The 17,583-nt window shown below is 39.6% G+C and overlaps 1 protein-coding gene and 1 non-coding gene across 15 annotated transcripts in view; both read left to right on the forward strand.

Moving 5' to 3' along the window:
* COL25A1 (collagen type XXV alpha 1 chain) overlaps positions 1–17,583 on the forward strand; it is a 527,190-nt gene that overhangs the window by 315,970 nt on the left and 193,637 nt on the right. The gene's annotated exons all lie outside the window — the stretch shown is intronic.
* LOC116534482 lies at positions 14,671–14,834 on the forward strand. Its single transcript, XR_004261749.1, has one exon. It is a non-coding gene; the product is annotated as a U1 spliceosomal RNA (small nuclear RNA).

Genomic DNA, 17,583 nt, shown 5'->3' on the forward strand with positions numbered 1-17,583 from the left:
AGTATTGCTCATTCTGCCTACTCAGCCTGACAGGCTGTGCTCGGCTTGCGCTACCAGCCTGGATCCCATAGCTGCCAAGGGTGTGCCAGATGCAAAATGGCAAGGGGTGTATGAGCGAGCGCAGGGTCCAGCCACTGCACACAGCCAGGTGCACTGGCTACTGCAGTGGGGCAGGCACCTCCAGGTGCTGTCACAGGTGCTGGCTCCATGCAAACCTGTGGCTAGATCTGATGCACTGCAAGTGGCTTCTGCTGCAAGCACACACGTCTGAGCAAGGGTAATGTGGTGGCACCCAGGAACTTGGAGACACCAGAAACCACAGAGCCCTGAAGAGGGAGTCACAGCTTGGCTCAGGGAGGCTCTAAGTCTGGGCTTTCTGAAGGACCACACCTCTTCTCGCCTTCTGATGCTTGCAAGGTGGTGAGTATGGGGGAAGTGGGCATGGGTGTTTAGGTCCTGTTTGTGTTACAGCTCTTTCAGTCTTCCCATTTGGTGGGTCTTGGGTTCTTGACCCACATTCAGGAAGAATGATGTACATGGACAACTGGAGGATGAGCAGAGCAGAGAGGAGCTTTGTTGCTTGACAGAACAGTTCTCAGGAGACCCAGAGTGGGTAGCTCCTTTCTGAAGGCAGGTCATCCTGACGAGTGCCCAGCTCTCAGCAGAGAGGAGACCCACAGTGGTAGCTTCTTTCTGTGGCTGGTAGTCTCCACGTCTGTGTGAGTCTGAGTCTGGAGGTTTTATGGGCTTCAGAAGGAAGAAAGTGTGTGCTGACTGATCCATGGGCAGCCCTAGATGGGCCTGGACCCAGAACTGGCAGTCTGGTTCCCAGCTTCAGGCCTTTCCTGGCTTGAAGGAGGGGTTTTACTAGGGACCTGCCCCTTTCCGCTTAGGAACTGTCTGCTTCATGCTGTCATCAACATGTCTTCCATGGCAGCTTGGCTGTTCATGCCAAGGGGCACCTGCAGGCCTGCACTGTGACACCCTCAGCCCCACTGGCCTCCTTCCCATGCTTATTGGCACTTAAAGTCTGGAGGGGGCTGAGGCAGCAGGGAGCTACTGTATCAGTACTGCCCTGAGTGTGCACACACCCAGCTTAGTTGTGACAGTGCCTGAGCTTGACCACAACTTTGCTCCACCCTGGAGCAGGCACCAGGAATGGGGAGAGGCCAGAGAGTGGAAGCTGACACTTCTGAGCCTGCAGGGGCAGGAGGGGCGTCCCAGGTTCCCTAAACACAGGGGATGCCAGGTCTGGAGCCATGGGTGGGCAGCTCCAGCTGCCCCCAGAAGTGCAGGGCTCCCAGCCCACCAACTCAGCAGGGGGCAGGGATCCTGCCTGTTCCCACCTCTGCTGGCTTCCTGGAGCACACAGCCCTGGCTCCGCCTCCTCTACTGCAGCCGGCAGCTTTACAGCAGCCACTCCGAATGGGCTGCCGCTGCCATCAACAACAGGTCAACAAAGAATGGTTAATATTGCTCTTCAGTTGCTTAAAGTAATGCATACTCCAGTGATAGGTCATCTCATTTATCATGTTCCATTGTGGCTTACTTGCCTTGCAAAACTTTCAAACTCTTTTGAATACTTTCCCATCAAGCATCAGCTACTGGCTGATTGTTTTCCACCTTGCTATTCTGATTACTAGTTTTTGAGATCAGCTCCTCCTGCTGTTTCTTCTTCTGCCTGCTGGTACCTAAGCTGCCCTGAGAGCATTGCATTTAGCTGTTGACATAGAGTGAGTTGGTAACCTGGAGCACTCAGTATTCTCCACTTTCTTATGTATGTTCCTGACTTTAGCATGTCTGTGACTTAACTGTTTCTCTTGGCATGACCCTTGAGTTTACTAGATTCAGGTTTTTATTTATGAAGCATTTTGGTGATTTGCTTGGGAAAAAAGATCTTTTCAGGAATTCAATTTTTTAAAAGGCAACTTACAGTGTTTGTGTTCCTTAAGCGTAATTTATAACTACTCATTCAGGGTGTCCTTTAGAAAAAGTTAACCACAGTTAATTATTAATAGTGGTCAGTACCTTTAAATTATAATAGACTAGAAAAATACTCAGTAATGAATGAAAATATTTGTATTAATCAATGAACTACTCAGAAGCAGCTTAAGGAAATTCTGCGGTGTTTCTTTTTGATTAGTCTGGGACAAAGTGTTTATCACCACATGCCCTCAAACACTAGGGAGTTTCTGAGACGCTCTCCTGCTCTCCCTCTATTCCACGGCTCCTGCTCAGAGCAAATACCATTGCCATATTCCCAGAAACCTCTCCTCTGATCACGACCCTGGTTTGGCCAAATGGCTCTATTATGACGACTACAGACTCGCGCTGCCGGACTTTTTGCAGGTATTTTAGGTGTCTGCTATGAATAGATTGTTACATCCTAGTGGGTAAGAGGCTGTGGCGTAGGGAGTCCTGGAATCTTACAGAAGAGTAGTAAGGCCTGCTTTGTGTATTCCAAGTTTTAGAGCAGAATTACCAAATTTGTTATGTTGTATGCTTTGTTACTCTGGGAAGCTTCTCTATCAACCACTTCCTCTTTTCCCTCTTTTTCATGTTCCGTCCCCCAACACACACATCATACAGCCCTGAAATTCATATTACACATTAATCTGAGTTCCTTAGTGCTATATACTTTTCAATGCCTATAAAGCTATAACTATTTCCAGTGCCTATAAAGCTGATAATTATCAGCTTTTAGTACTAAACAGTCATTTATAGCTGTTTGTTCTATCACTAACATAAAATCCATTATGCAATATATATTTTATAGAATAACATATAAGTGTATGCACACATGGTGTCATATCATTTGGTCAGTATAGTGGCAGAAATGTGACATATTAAAGATGAATAGGTAGAACAACCACAGGACTCAGAAAATCTCACAAGTATACTAAACAAATTCTTTTGAAGAAATTCGTCCTGATTTTAGAGAATCCTGCATTTTAACTTTCACATAACACATATAAGAGATGTAATATATTCTGGGATTCTGTAAAAGATTGGTTGAATTTCACACTTTTTTTTTTGTTGAGGGAGAGTCTTGCTCTATCACCCAGGCTAGTGTGCAGTGGCATGATCTCAGCCCACTGCAACCTCTGCTCCCTGGGCTCAAGTGATCCTCTCACCTCAACCTCCCGAGTATCTGGGATTACAAGTGTGCACCACCACACCCAGCTAATTTTTGTATTTTTAGTAGAGATGGGTTTCACTGTTGGCCAGGCTAGTCTCGATCTCCTGTTCTCAAGTGATCCATCCACCTCGGCCTCCCAAAGTGCTGGGATTACAGGTATGAGCCACTGTGCCCGCCGCATGTTCGCATTTCTGAGTTTGCATTAGTTCAAAACAGCAGAAAGACCAAAAGCTTAGGGCTGAGGGGGATGGTGGGGGAGGAAGAGTCCACAAGAGTGACCACATGTTTATAATTTCACCCAGTACATGGATCTAGAAAGATCCATAGTTACATGTAAGTGGGTCTTGGGAGAAAACGTTTGTAGCCAGCCTAAGCAACACACCAAGACCTCAAAAAGAAAAAAATTATAAAGTTAGTCAGGCATGGTGGCATGTGCCTGTAGTCCCAGGTATTTGGGAGGCTGAGGTCAAAGAATCACTTGAGCCTGGGAGGTAGAGACTGCAATGAGCCATGATTGCCCCACTGCACTCCAGCCCGGGCAACAGAGTGAGACCCTGTCACAAACAAACAGACAAATCTTCATAGGTTCTCCATAGAAATCTTCTCTATGTTTACTGCTGATTTTAGAGCTATTATCCTCAAGAAGCTTTGCTGAGCTGGCTTCTGTTCGGTATCAGTTGCAGGTAGGAGTGCCTGCTGGTCCTAGGTATGCTTCTGGAAGCAAAGGTGCATGCTGTGGCAGCCGTGGAGTGGTTGGGAAGTTTAGGGTGCCACCCACTTGAAGAATGCTCTTGTACTATAGTTGATCTGAACGAGCCTGTATATAACTGTCAGCTTAAACTTGTCAGCTGAAAGGCAGAATGACCTGGTAGAAAATGCATAAACTTTGAAATCAGATTTGGGTTTAAATTCTGGCTTTTCTATAAATTTGTATAAGTTGTGTGACCTTTAGCTTATTTCTCTGAGCCTCTGTTTTTCCGTTTGAAAAGTTCAGGGTGATTATAAGGAATAAATGGAATAGCATATCCAAAAGTGCCTGGCATTTGGTAAGGAATTAATAAATGTTATTCTCCTTCTGTTTCTCTCCACGGAGAATACAGGAGTGGGGTGAGCAACGTCTGCAGTGACTTGGTTTGGCTCTCCTTCCTAGTTTGACCTGCCAACTACATTTCAGGCAAAGTTCTTGGAAATCATCTGTTCTGTCCCCAGGGAGTTAGAGAACAAGTACCTAAGGAAATCCCAAGCCTGAAGAGAGGCTACGAGAGACAATCCCTGGGCCTTCTCTGGAAGTTTTGTTAGCTCCACACTTTCCTGTGTGATATTCGGTGCTATACAGCAGAGATAATGAGATTGCACACTATTTATTTACTTTTTAAGATTTTTTAACTCAGTGTAAACATTTTCTTTAATCTCATCTGATACAAAATCCAACTGGAGATTTTAAGAAGGTGATGTGTAATCAGTACTTTTATTCACAGGTGATTTATCTTTAGCTAGAAGCATTTATAGTTATGCTGCTTTGAAATTTTTGATCAGCTTAAACAACACAAAAATAACATTCAAAATAAATTACATTGTCCAGAGGTCACATAATCTATTGACTGTGTGAAGAGTTAGGATGCACTTTAATGATCCAGAGACCTCTCATATCCTCTTAAAATGTCCCTAGGCTCAGTTATGCAGAGTAAAATATAAAGGTTTATGTTTTAAATTAACTTAAAATGTTGTTGAAATAATGAGAAATTAAAACACTTGGGTGAGTTTCAATGCTAAAATATCGGCTTTTTTAAAAAAAAAAAACTTAAGTCTGTCATGTTAGAAAACATAGCTCACAGTGTGTGCTTTGAATAGCTCATAGTTTGGGCTCATAGCCTGTACTGGAAGAGTCTTCCTTTAAAGTAGCCCCTTCATCACGATAATACTAGGTGTGGTATTCTTTTGCCTTCTCTTTTCCTATTAAATTTTAGAGTCTGCTAAAACACTGGAGTCATTTTGGAGTCAAATCGACTATAATATCAGGATTTTAGATAATTAACATAAAGTAGAACTACTAGGATGTGATATGATTTTTTAAAGCCACATGTGAAATTTCTCAGTAGTTAGGATATTATCTTCAGAAATATTTGTATATATTTTGAGAACTAGTTTCAATTTTGGTAGTGAAAATATCCACTTAGGATACAATTCTGTCATTGTTTTTGTTGTTGTTGTTTGTTTTTGTATTTTTGTATTTTTTTTTTTTTTAAATTTTGGGTCAGCCTGGTCCTCAGGTAAGATAATTCTTTTCTAGCAAATTATTTTCAATTTAGAATTTTCCCAGTGTGGAGGTCTTTCTGCAATTCTTTCAAAAGATATGAAAAAGCTATGAACTGGTAATCATGACACCACACAGTAGAACAAATATTTCCCAGGAGTAAACCCTTGGGGCCTCGTCAGGGCTGTGTGAGCCACATCAGCTGTTGGGCCAGATGGCAGGTTTAACAATGTACTATCATATAAAGCAAAACTCTTAACTGATCTGAAACAGTGCCACAGGACTTTAATGTAAGACAGCATGACTTAATAAAAGTCGAGTATGAGCTGGTTTGCATTATGTACTGATTAATCATGTACTAATAATGTTGTTGTGAATCCCTGCAGACTCTGATTATTTAGACCGTGATCCTACTAGCTACTTTTGATTCATTATAGACAGATATTGAATTTTTAAAATAGAAACAACTGCCAAAGACATGATTTATAATTAAGCATGAGTACGGTCCACAGAAAATCTTATTGAGCCCTAAATCATATTGAAGAAAATGAGCAAATTTTAGGAAGGGGAGGAATGTGGTATGAAGATGGAAATACAAAAGAAGAAGTGAGTTTTCAGAAATGAAGAGTCAGTACGAAAAACTCAACAAACAGCAAATTCAATATCAACACTAATTATAATCTGTAGGATGCTATAGAGAATAAAATGCAGTTATTAATGTTTTAATACTCTAATGCCTATAAATAACATAATTATTTACTGAACTAATCTTCCATCTCTTTCCCCTTGATGTACTGAATGCTATTTCTCCCTTAGATTGCTTCACAAATAAGCCATTTTTATAATAGCTTGTAGTCAATATTATGAATTATCTGCTGTGTGCTATAAAGCCTCATGCCAGATCCTAAGAATATTATTTATGGGTTTTGTGATCGCTGTATATACATGTCTAATGAAACAAAAATTCCACATACTTCAGTAAACAGGTTCTTTTCACACCAAGCTTATGAGAAAGTTTGACTTTTGATTAATTTATATTGATATCTGAAAATGCCTATATTATTATTTGTGATTTTCACTCTTATATTCCATGTTGGTTCTAGGTAATTATTAAAGGAATAAAACCCACAGAAAAAAGTTATAGCTTGTTTACCAAATTTGAAATGGCCGTATTATAATGGAATGAAATGCTTTATGTGCTTTTTTTTTTTTTTTTTTTTTGAGACAGTCTTTTTCTGTGACCCAGGCTGGAATGAATGCAATGGTGTGATCTTGGCTCACTGCAACCTCTGCCTCCCCGGTTCAAGCGATTCTCCGGCCTCAGCCTCCTGAGTAGCTAGGATTACAGGCGCCAGCCACTATGCCTGGCTAATTTTTGTATTTTTAGTAAAGACATGGTTTCACCACATGGGCCAGGCTGGTCTTGAACTCCTGACCTCAAGTGAGCCATCTGCCTCAGCCTCCCAATATGCTGGAATTACAGGCGTGAGCCACCATACCCAGGCTGCATGCCTGCTTCTATCTGATGCTTACAACAACCCTGGAAAGTATTATCCTACGTGTGTGTGTGTGTGTGTGTGTGTGTGTGTGTGTGTGTGTGTGTGTGTTTGTGTGTAAACATACAGAATCAGAAGAGGTAAATTACTCACATGAGTGTCACTATAAATGGGAGCTGAAGTGAAGTCTGTCTCTTAAACCCTCATACCCTGTAGTGCTCAGCCATTGAGAGAAAGTGGTGAGACAGCAGATGATAAAAGAAGTTGAAGTGCTGGTTTTGAGAGATCATAATCTTTAACATATTTTAATTTTTAATAGGACCTCTGCCTTAGCTGGACCTTCTTTCCTGCATCCCAAAGCAGTTCTTAAGTAAGAATTTGAGCATAAATAATTTATTTGAGAGACTATCCTAGAAAGCATTGTGAGAGAGTGGAGAAATAACATTGAAAAAGCAACAAAACCAAAAATGGATACCGTAATGAGCAGGTTACTGCTGTGGACAAGTGGAGTTTATTCTGCTGAGAAATCTTGAGAGACTGTGTAGAGCAGGTCCAGAATCAACCCAGGGAGGGACGAGGAAGTTGATGGATTTATCCACTAATTTCCCTGCCTTTATTGTTGAGGGTTGCAGCTGGGTGTGTTGGCTTCTCAGCACTCCTGGCCTGCTGTGAAAGGAATGTAGGAAGTCATAGGGACGTATGGGACCTGTATTCCAGCACGTCTTGGAGCAGGTAGTAGTGGGTAGGCACCTCCATCTGCCACAACATCCAGGTGCAAGTGTCTTATAGACAAGACAGAGTAGAAATATCAGATATGAATAGAAAGACTTGGAAAATTAAGTATAAAGGCAGTGTTAAATGCATAGTAGTTAATGAGATACTGAAGAGAGTAACTATAAAAACAGTCATAGTAAATCTTGAGTATACACCGCAGTTAATAAACAGAAGAAAGATCATAAGCCAGCACTGGCAGCCAAGAATGGACAGGACCTGGAGAACTGTGGATGACTGTGGCTAAGAATGAAAGTCTGTCATGGCATTCAGAACAGCTTCACATCAGGTCCTGTATTTACTATGGCTCTGCAGAAGCATAGTCTACCTAACTGCCTATGATGGAAAATGTTGAAAATTTGCAAGGAGGTTGGGACCAGCATTTTCAAATGGTGACCAGCTCTGGTTTCCTTTATTTTGGCTACCAGTTTGACTTTAGTGGATTTGAAATCTCATGATCATTTAGTTAAAAATATCTTCCTCACATTGCAGCAAAAGGAGATCAATACATTGAGGGAGGATAGATCTGAGGGAAAGTGTGAAGCCAAGACATACCCTCACATTATCTTTCCACAGCACAAAAAATAGGTGAAGAGTTGTTGTTGTGTCTCCCTGGCACATGCTGTTAGCTGTGGGGAAATGGAAGAGTATGGACATTGCGAAGCTTCCTCTTTACCCTTCTCTCCCCATCCATTTTTTTGCAACTAGTTAAGGAAGGGAAAGGAGGAGAGCTTGTCATCTGTGAAAGCTTTCTACAAACAAATTCTCCCTTAGCCAACCCTTAAACCCACATTTCCGAACCCTGCCTGAGTCACGGCTGTGTCATTCAGGCTCTTCTTAGCCAGCCTACTGCCACTGAAAATATACACTTCTGACTTTCAGTGGATTTTTCATTAAGACACTATTACTAATAATGGTCTATTTCTGTTGTACAATGGGGATAACTTTTAGGTACTTTAGGCTTTTGTGGATTAGGCTGGGAAAATAAACTAAATTCATATTGAGATTCCTATGGGAACATATAATAGATTTATAAACAAAATACTTCCCCCAAAAAAGGGTTGTAGGCCGGGCGCTGTGGCTCATGCCTGTAATCCCAGCACTTTGGGAGGCCAAGGCAGGTGAATCACGAGTCAGGAGACCATCCTGGCCGACATGATGAAACCCTGTCTCTACTAAAAATACAAAAATTAGCCAGGCATGGTGGTGGGCACCTGTAGTCCCAGCTTCTCGGGAGGTTGAGGCAGGAGAATTGCTTGAACCCAGGAGGCGGAGGTTGCAGTGAGCAGAGATCGTGCCACTGCACTTGAGCCTGGCAACAGAGCAAGACTCTGTCTCAAAAGAAACAGTGGGGTTGGGGGATGGGGTTATTTACAATGAAATGAACAGAGAGGATGTTGCTATGAATCCCCTGAATCAAGGGAAATAAAACTCTTGGGGAGGAAAAAGGAGGGAATAAAGCAAATAATGTCACAGCAACTTGGAAAAAGAACAAGTAACAACAGTGTGAAGGCAGAAAGAAGAAAGGAAAATTAAAGTTTAAGTTGGGGGATTGATATGGTTTAGATCTGTGTTCCACTCAAATATCATGTGAATTGTAATTCCCAGTATTGGAGGTATGGCCTGATGGGAGGTGATTGGATCATAGGGGTGAATCCTTCGTAAATGGTTTAGCATCTTGTCCTCGCTGCTGTTTCTCTGACAGAGTTCTCATAAGATGTGGCTGTTTAAAAATGTATGTAGCACCACACACCTCCCTGCCCTCTCTCTCTTGCTCCTGCTCTGACCTTGTGGAGTGCTGGCTCCCCATTTGCCTTACGCCATAATTGGCAAGGAAGTTTCCTGAGGCCTCCCCCAGAAGCAGAAGCTGCTATGCTTCCTGTGAAGCCTGCAGAATCGTGAACCAATTAAGCCTCTTTTCTTTGTAAATTACTTAGTCTCAGGTATTTCTTTACAGCAATGCAAGAATGACTAATACAGGGATTGTGCATCCTTTAAAGTTTATTAAAATATTTGGACAGAATTGTAATTAGCAACTTATTATTCATATGCAAATGTTTGTGTCAGTGAGAATTGTCTTGCATAGGTTGAACATTCTCTGTGTTAAGCTGGTTTTACACTGCTATAAAGAAATACATGAAACTGATAATACATAAAGAAAAGATTTAACTGGCTCATGATACTGCAGGCTGTACAGGAAGCATAGTGCTGGCATCTGCTCAGCTTCTAAGGAAGTCTTAGGAAGCTTACAGTCATAGTGGAAAACAAAGGAGGAGCAGGCACGTCACATGACACAAGCAGGCGGGACAGAGAGAGAGAGAGAGAGAGAGAGAGAGAGAGAGACAGAGAGAGAGAAGGTGCCACACACTTTTAAACACCCAGACATTGTGAGAATTTGCTCACTATCTTGAGGACAGCACCAAGACGATGGTAAACTATTCATGAGAAATCCACCCCCATGATCCGGTCACCACCTGCCAGGCTGTACCTCCAACTCTGGGGATTACATTTCACCATGAGGTTTGGGTGGGGACAAATGTCCAAACTCTATCATTCCCACATCATCTTATTCATAGTATTTATATTATACAATGCAAAACTTCTCCTTAGAAAAAAACTGAATTCTACTTCTATATCACACATTATTTTGTAAAGCCATCCAGATTAATAAGGTTTTATTTGGCAGATTGACGGTAAAAAGGGAAAGTGTCTATTATTCAGTGAGGGATTATGATCATCTTCCTAAAGCTGAAGACAGCTAAGATTGTTAAGAATTGCTGGGACTAGAAAGCTAAATGGCAGAAAACTCCTTTACAGTCATAGTAGAAATTAAATAAGAAAGGAGACCTTAGGAAAGAGAGGTGAGTCTTTGCATTTACCTAAATGGGTGAGAAAATGGTTCTTGACAAGGGAAATGAGATGGTGAACGGGTATTAGAATGAAAAAAATTAAAAAGGCAATTCTCACAGCTGTGGTTAAGATGGAAAATGGGCCAGGGAAATGAATAGAGAGGATGTTGCTATGAATCCCCTGAATTAAGGGAAATAAAACTCTTGGAGAGGGAAAAGGAGGGAATAAAGCAAATAATCTCACAGCAACTTGGAAAAATAACAAGTAACAACAGAGTGTAAAGGCAGAAAGAAGAAAGGAAAATTAAAGAAAAGACAGGTGAGCATTTATATTTCAAACTAGAAGTAATGGGAGTTATTTCGGAGTAAGGCCAAATTAATCTATTGAAATAAAAGTTACCCTGACATTTGTTCATTAATTCATATTAACATAATTCAATTAGCAATTCAACAAGTATTAGCCCCTACATGCAAGGCAATAAGGGTGCAATAAGGCAATATAATTGTGGTGGATAAACAGACTCAGTTTCTGTTCTTGTGATAGTTCCGTTTTTTTTTTTAATTTTAAAAATTGTATAAATTTGTTTAAGTTCTGCATAGATTCTAGATATTAGACCTTTGTCAGATGGATAGATTGCAAAAATTTTCTCCCGTTCTCTAGGTTGCCTGTTCACTCTGATGATAGTTTATTTTGCTGTGCAGAAGCTCTTTAGTTTAATTAGGTTAGGTCCCATTTGTCAATTTTGGCTTTTGCTCAATTGCTTTTGGAGCCATCCTCTCAGCAAACTAACACAGGAACAGAAAGCAAACACTGCATGTTCTGACTCATAAGTGGGAGTCAAGCAATGAGAACACATGGATACAGGGAGGGGAACATCACACACCATGGCCTGCCGGGTGTGGAGGATAAGGGGAGGGAGAGCATTAGGACAAATATCTAATGCATGTGGGGCTTAAAACCTAGGTGATGGGTTGATAGGTGCAGCAAACCACCATGGCACATGTGTAACAAACCTGTATGTTCCATACATGTATTCTAGAACTTAAAACCAAAAAAAATTGTGTACATATTTTTATTTAAAACTATTTAGTAGACAAACAAAGATTGAATATGTTCAAGATGTACAATTTAATGATTTGATATACATACACATTATGCAATAGTATACCAATCAAATGAACATACTCTTCACCACACATGCTGTACATTCAACCCTCAGAACTTGTTCATTTTGTAACTAAAAGTTTGTACTGTTTTACCAACATCTCCCTATTTCTGCCACCCTCCAGCCTTTGTTCTATGCTTCTGTGAGTCTGACCTCTTTAGACTTCACAGATAAATGAGATCATACATTATTTAGAGTTCTGCATCTGGTTTATTTCACTTAGTACAATGTCATCCAGGTTTATGCATGTTGCTGCAAATGGCAGGGTATTCTTTTTGTGGCTAAATAATATTCCATTGTGTATGTGTACCACAGTTTCTTTACCTGTTCATCAGCTAATAGACATTTAGGTTGATTCCATATCTTGGCTATTGTGAGAAATGCTGCAATGCACAGATGGATGCAGATATCTCTTCAACATACGGATTCCCTTTAGATGTATACCCAGCTGTGGGACTGCTGGGTCTTACGGTAGTTCTATTTTAATTTTTTGAGAAACACCTATGCAATTCTCCATGATTTACATTATCACCAACAGTATACGAGGATTCCCTTTTTTCCACATCCTTATCAACACTTGTTGTCTTTTGTCTTTTTGGTAATAGCCATTCTGACGGCTGTGAGGGGATATCTCACTATGGTTTAATTTTCATTTCCTTGATGATTAGTGATACTGAGCACCTTTTCATATTCCTGTTGGCCCTAGGTATATCTTCTTTGGAAAAATGTCACGTCTCTTGTGATAGTACTTTTAATATTATCAATAATAGTCTATAAAGTGTCAAAGTTCCCAAGTGTTGCAGACCCATCCCTTCCAAGATTGACTTTAACCCCACCTGCAAGTCCTGCTCTGCATCTGCTCGTCTTGGTAATCCTCAAATTCAATGGAGACCTTAAACATGAGGCATTTAAAGAGACCCTTTTCCAACATGCAGGTGACTCAGGATCAATACTGTTATTCTAAAAATGGTCCTAGAGTTATGTCTTAGTTCTCTAATAATTGAGTTTCTGCCCGGATTTAAAAACCCTTGTTCTGGAACAAAGTCGTTTCCTGACCCCTCATCTCTCCATTCCCTTTCTACCTTACACTCTTCATCCCAGTCCTCTTTTCCTCGCTACTGCCAGATATTGGAGGCATAGCACTTATACTTTGTGCAGCTTTGCGCGTGGCAGACTGAACAGTTAAACCCCTCTACTTCACTGCCTTCCTGGCAGGATCTCAGATGCCTGTTTCTTTTAACCCTGGCCGGCTTATTGCCATTCTGCACATCGTAAAGATATGGCTGTTGTCTGGTCCTCCTTGCTGCAGAGAGGCAAGTCAGGAAAGTGAGTAGTCAGCCTTTTTCTGTATCTGTAGTGCAGGCATTTAGGGTTGAGTGTACTATCAACCAGTAGCATCCTAATACAATTATCTATCTTAGTTCTGATTATGTCACTCTTCTGACTTCAAAACCTTAAGTCTTAATATGTTTTTCATTTAGAATACAATAGAATCTAGATTCTTGCTCGGCATTCAAATTCTCTTATTTGGCCAGTTTTCTAGCCTAATCTCTCATTAATTTTTCATTAATGCTCTTTCTAGACTATGTTTCACCCAAACCAAATCAAACCATTTCCTTCTTTTCTCTTCAAATCTTCTTTTTCTTTTTTCCATTTCTTGCAGTAGCCTTTCCTCCTAACCCTTAGACATACTCAGTTTCTATACCTCCAAATAGGATACCCCTTTGTATTTGAATGCTGCTGCTTCTATTAAGATGTCTTTACTGTCCCTTAACTAAACGTAATTTCTCCCTTTTTCTGAATTCTGACAATACTTTATCTGCATAGCTTTCTTTTTCTTTTTTTTAGATGGAGTCTCACTCTGTTGCCCAGGCTGGAGTGCCATGGTGCAATATTGGCCCATTGCAACCTCTGCCTCCTGGGTTCAAACAATTCTCCTGCCTCAGCCTCTTGAGTTGCTGGGATTATAGGCCTGTGCCACCACGGCCACCTAATTTTTGTATTTTTAAGAGAGATGGGGTTTCACCATGTTGGCCAGGCTGGTCTCAAACTCCTGACCTCAAGTGATCCTCCTGCCTTGGCCTTCCAAAATGCTGGGATTACAGGCGTGAGCCACCAAGCCCAGCCCTATATAGCTTTTTATATAACACTTTACAATTAAAATCAGGGGCATAGACTTTGATCAGACAGATTATGTAATTCAAGTCCCAGCTTTGCCACTTACAAGCTATCTGTCTTCAGCAAGTTACTCAATCATGCTGAGTCTCATTTTCCTCATCTATACAGCACAGATAATTATGTCTCATCTCAACAGTGTGAGGATTAAAATAACATATGTAAGATGTCCAATGTGGTGTCTAGTCCATAACAAGTACTCAGTGAATATTAATTTCCTTCCTCCTGTTTCCTCTTTGAATTGTTTTGTAATTATTCATGAACATTTTTTCTCTTCTCTCTTTCTTAATATATTTTCTGATTTTTCAAGGGTAGGATCTATGCTTTCTTTCACTGTTAGTGTCCCCTGCAACACCTAATTTATTTTCCGGCACATGGTAGAAGTTCAACAAATGTTATTGAGTTGTGAATGGTAGACCTAAGAGCTTTAGTAAAAGGAAGTTGAGGGAAAGAGAAAACTATCAGCTTTTTATAATTGGAAATGCCCTAATCCGCTGTGGATGAATGGATAAAGAAAATGTGGTATGTATGCACAACGGAATACTATTCAGCCTTAAAAAGAGAAGGAAATCCTGTCATTTGCAACAGTGCGGATGAATCTGGAGGACATTATGCCAAGTAAAATAAGCCAGGCACAGAAAGATAAACACCTCATGTTCTCATACATATGTGGAATCTAAAAAAGTTGATCTCACAGAAGCAGAGGGTAAAGTGGCGGTTATCAGCAGATGGCAGGGTTTGGGGTGGGGAGGTGGGATGATGTTGTTCAAGGATGCAAAATTTCACTTAGGAGGAGTAAGTTCAAGATATCTGTGGCGCTATACTTACCTGGCAGGGGAGATACCATGATCACGAAGTTGGTTTTCCCAGGGCGAGGCTTATCCATTGCACTCCAGATGTGCTGACCCCTGCGATTTCCCCAAATGTGGGAAACTCAACTGCATAATTTGTGGTAGTGGGGGACCATGTTTGCACTATCCCCTTAAAAAAAAAGAGGTATCTATGGTGCAACATGGTGACTATAGTTAACAACAATACATTGCATTCTTGAAAAATGCAAAGATTGGATAAGTGTTTTCACCACAACATGATAACCATATGAAGTAATGCATTTGTTAATTAGCTAGAGTTGGTCATTCTACACTGTATACATACTTGAGAACATCCTGTTGTACATGAAAAAATGCATATACATTTTATTTCATTTATTTTGACCTGAGACTCAGAATGCATATAATTTTATCTGTCAATTAAAAATAGAATATTAAGAATAAAAAATAACAAAATATAATGACCTAATCAGTAATATCATGTCTCATAAATCATGCCATTTAAATGATGTCCCTGAGCTTTCTAAGCCCCGAGATTTTACTGAACACTTAACAGTTTCAATAAGTTGCTTCCTTGTGGTTTGGAGAGTGTGGATAACTTTGTTTCCTTTCATTATAGTAGTTTATTTATATTGATATTTAATGGTTGCTGAAAATGAACAGCATTAACCCAGGGCCATACTTATATTATTTTATTTTATAACAATTTACTTGTGGGGTTCCAGGCTTGGCTTTCTTGGGACTATCGTAGAAAGTAGTTCCTGATGGTCGTGTATAACCCCATGTTGCTTAGATATCATACTCTTCCACTAATAAATACTTTGATACAAATTGTAGAAGCTAGTTATATTTTAAAACGTTCTCAGGATTCTACCCTGTATTCTTTACAAAGATATATTGATCATTACTTTGGCCCGAATAACCCCATCAGTATCTTCAACAGAGGATAGTGAAATAGTGGGACATTGTATTAATGGCCTTCCATACTAAGGCCATTTCTTTAGCATAAAATTGTTAGAGTTTCAAAGCCTTTTAACTCTTCTTTGGAGCTGCATGAACATAAAGGAGATATAATTCCCTTAGGAATTTGGGGGACTAAAGTGTTATGCATGTTGTAGTTCTGTATTACTCAGTGAGAAAAAAATGTAAGAGAACCACAAGCAAATACCATCAGACAACTGCACACAGAGGCTTGAGGCTTCCATTTGTACTTTTTCAGATGCACTTGAAAAGAAGTGGAGGATGGCACTTTGCCTTTTCCCCCAAATCTTTCCTTGTTTCATTTTGCACATGTGTGTGTGTGTTCAATCATTCATTTCATTTCAGAATGTTTTACTAAAATTGACAAAACTCAAGCTGTGTGTGCCTTATAAGGGAATTATTCCTGAATAAAATATTATATTTTAGGGAAATATTTAACTTTCTATTCATGTGTTTTTAATTATGTACTAAGCTCCTTCTAACCTAACACTTTAGAAATTCCCATATTTCATGTTTGTGTTCCAATTCAGCCTTTTTCAGATCATATAGCCTGACTTGGGGGCAGGGGGTGGGAGTAAATATACATTCTTCAAGAAATTCAAAAAGTATGTGTCTTTGCATGCATATGTGTGCATGTGTGTGCAGAAAGCTCACAATACAATAGAACTGTCATATTAAACTAAGAATGTAGTCTATCCTAAAGAAATCATGCTAGATGTGCAAAGTATCACCATTCTCCGTTATCTGTGTTTTATGTTGTGGTTACATTATAAAGAGAATGATAATACAAGCCTTAATGAGGGTTTTTCATATTTTATTAAGCAAATGGTTAATGTGATGATATGAAAAACTCCATTGTACTCTAGATAGTTTATATTTTTCAGTGTACACATGGTATGACAGCTTATTTATTTTACTCTGACCCATATTTCATTATTTTTATGTGATCATTTGTGTATTTAAATGGAATAGTATCATCTCAGAGTTTAATTTTGTCTTAGAACTCTTTCTCACTGAAATTAACTAAAGAATTTCTGTTGCCTACTTTATGCTATGTTTCCTATAAAATATATTCCTCTCAATTCTGTCTGAATAAAGGTGAATAGCATATAGCATTTCATGAATAATCAACTTAGTCCAACAATGTTTTGCATCTGTGGAAGCTGTTATCACTCGCTGCATGTACTCATTATTACATCTTTGTACGGTACCGATCTATAGAAAACGCACAATAAATTTCTGTTAAATAAATGTATATATTTAATCATTCAGATTTAATGGTAATTTTATATGCATTTGAGGATGAAATTCTGAGCTTACTGAAAACATCAGCTTTTAGCAGTCCATTTGTAAGATAGCACGTGAAACACATATAGGGTGAAGGGCATGGGCTCCAGAGGCAGGTACCTGGGTTTAAGTTGCGGTCTACCACTTATGAGCTATTGACTTTGAACAAGTTATCTTACTTTTTTCCTTTAGTTTTTCAATGCAAAATGAAAAGAGTTGGTTTAACTTAATACGTGACCTAATAAAGCACTTTAAACAGTGTATTGGCACTCGTATATAAGTGTTATTAATGAAGACTTATTTGTCTACATGTAAACACGCACATACATACCTTCTCACATAAGCACTCATACTGAGATGGAGCCGTAATGACTTGTTATTGCCCTTAGAGGTGGTACTTTACTTGCTGTATAAACACTTTTTATAATAATAACCTCAAAGTACATAGATTTTTTTTAGAATAAATTATTCAATATTAAAGTTAAAAAATTCATGGAGAAACTATCATTGTTAAATATGGTTATAGCACAGGGATTTCTATGTAAAATAAACATTTATGTGTACATAGTGTGTATAATTTAAAGAGAGCAAAGAGTTTCAGTTCAAAATGTTCTTCAGTGAAATAATAATTCATT

This window comes from Sapajus apella, unplaced genomic scaffold (assembly GCF_009761245.1).
Source record: "Sapajus apella isolate SASKATOON/1434 unplaced genomic scaffold, GSC_monkey_1.0 scaffold87, whole genome shotgun sequence".
In the NCBI taxonomy this organism is placed as follows: domain Eukaryota; kingdom Metazoa; phylum Chordata; class Mammalia; order Primates; family Cebidae; genus Sapajus; species Sapajus apella.